This window comes from Myotis lucifugus, unplaced genomic scaffold, assembly GCF_000147115.1.
Source record: "Myotis lucifugus unplaced genomic scaffold, Myoluc2.0 scaffold_319, whole genome shotgun sequence".
Lineage (NCBI taxonomy): Eukaryota > Metazoa > Chordata > Mammalia > Chiroptera > Vespertilionidae > Myotis > Myotis lucifugus.
Window position 1 is genome coordinate 1064957 of NW_005871367.1, and position 2057 is coordinate 1067013.

A 2057-nucleotide genomic window follows, 5' to 3' on the forward strand; every position below is an offset into this window, starting at 1 on the left:
GAGGGCAGCAGCGAGCTACTGGCACACGGATTCATGTGCAGGGCTTCTAGTATATAAAGGTTAATATGCTAATTAGACCGGATGTCATTCCGGACATCATTCCAGACATCCTTCCTGACTAAACCAGAGCTGGAGGGAAGCCAGCCTGGGTCCCGGGTGCCTATGGGCATCCGCGGAGGGAAGACAACCCAGGTCCCTGGTGCCTACGGGTGGCCGGAGGGAAGCCTGGATTCTGGGTGCTGGAGGGAAGCCGGTGCCTGCAGCTGGGGGAAGACAGGCCTACTCTTGCATGAATTTTTGTGCATCGGGCCTCTAGTGTGTAAATATATATATATATATATATATATATATATATGTATATGTATATTTCTCAAAATAATAATTACAAAGGGAAAGATACTATCTTTACAGAGGTAAAATCTGGCAGACACCACAGGGTTAGATTAATATCACCAGTAATAAGACACATCAACATCATTCTCAAAAAAGGAGAAAACATATAACAAAAGCAAATTGATGATCATTCTAAAAATATAAATACGAAATACTTCAAAATATCAATGTTAGAAAAAAAACAACAAGGAATGACTGAGAGACTTCGGAGGACCTGCCAGTTTGAAGGAGAAGTAGAAATGACACCTGCATGAGGGATTCTAGACTGCATCCTGGAACACAAAGGGTCAATAGTCAGAACCTGATGAATTCTGATTAAAGTAATCAGCTTCATTATTTGCACCACTGTAAATTTCTTAATTTTGATGGTTGTAGTATGATTATGCAGGATATTAACTTACAGCAAACTGGGTAAAGAAGATAAGGGAACTCTGTATAGTCCTGCAACCTTCTGTAAGACTCTAATTACTCAAAATGTAAATGTTTCAAACTGAAGAAGTTTGAGTTGTTACTGTTTTTTTTTTCTGATTTATATCTTAAACACAGGGTGGGACAAAAGTAGGTTTATACTTATATGAAAAATAATGTAATAATAATAATACAAGAATAAACTATTTCCCCAATTTAAGTTTAGAAATTACCAGTTTAGTAATGACTGGATCTGTTCAAAATGTTAATAAAAGTTTTGTTGCATGGTAAAAAAAAAAAGAAGAAGAAGAAACTATTCCACCCTGACGGGTTTGGCTCAGTGGATAGAGCATCAGCCTGCAGACTCAAGGGTCCAGGTTGGATTCCGATCAAGGGCATGTACCTCGGTTGCGGGCACATCCCCAGTGGGGGATGTGCAGGAGGCAGCTGATCCATGTTTCTCTCTCATCGATGTTTCTAACTCTCTATCCCTCTCCCTTCCTTCCTCTCTGTAAAAAATCAATAAAATATATTTTTTTTAAAAAAGAAGAAACTATTCTTCATACAACTGTAAATCTACTTTTGCCTCACCCTGAATTTAGGATTAACTCAGCAATCAAGGACATTAAATTCTGACCATTCTTATTCTGATTGGGATACATTCTTTCATTAATTTAATAAAATTTAATGAGCAAGTAGTATGTATCAGGCACTAAGGTAACAGCAGTGAATACAGCATTTAAATCTCGTGCAATGTGTACTATGGGAAAATAAATAGCAAACAAGATGTTTTCTTTTAATTCTACTTGGAAACATGTTTTCGTGGTACCATAATGCTAGCACCAAAATTAACCAGCATATGAACAAGCGCATTCCACAAATGGATGATACTATAATTTTCCTATAAGCAACAGTATGAATGTACATAATGACACTGAACTATACACTTCACAGTGGTTAAAATAGTAAATATTTATGTATCATTTGGTCAATGCTATGTATATTTCATCACAGCATTGTTTTACAGAATCAGTTTTTAAAAGCAATAGTAGGATCCCATTTCATAATATATGTTTATGAGTTTGCGTAACAATGCGTAAAATTTTCAATATTAGGAAGCCTCCCGACGAAAACATCGCCAGATTGCAGTTCCTTTTACTTTCCTGTCACTCACCCGCGTCCCTTACCGTCGGCAATGAGCAGCTTTGTTTGCACAATTAGGAGAGGAGAGAAAGCGCGGAAACCGTTCCTCCAAA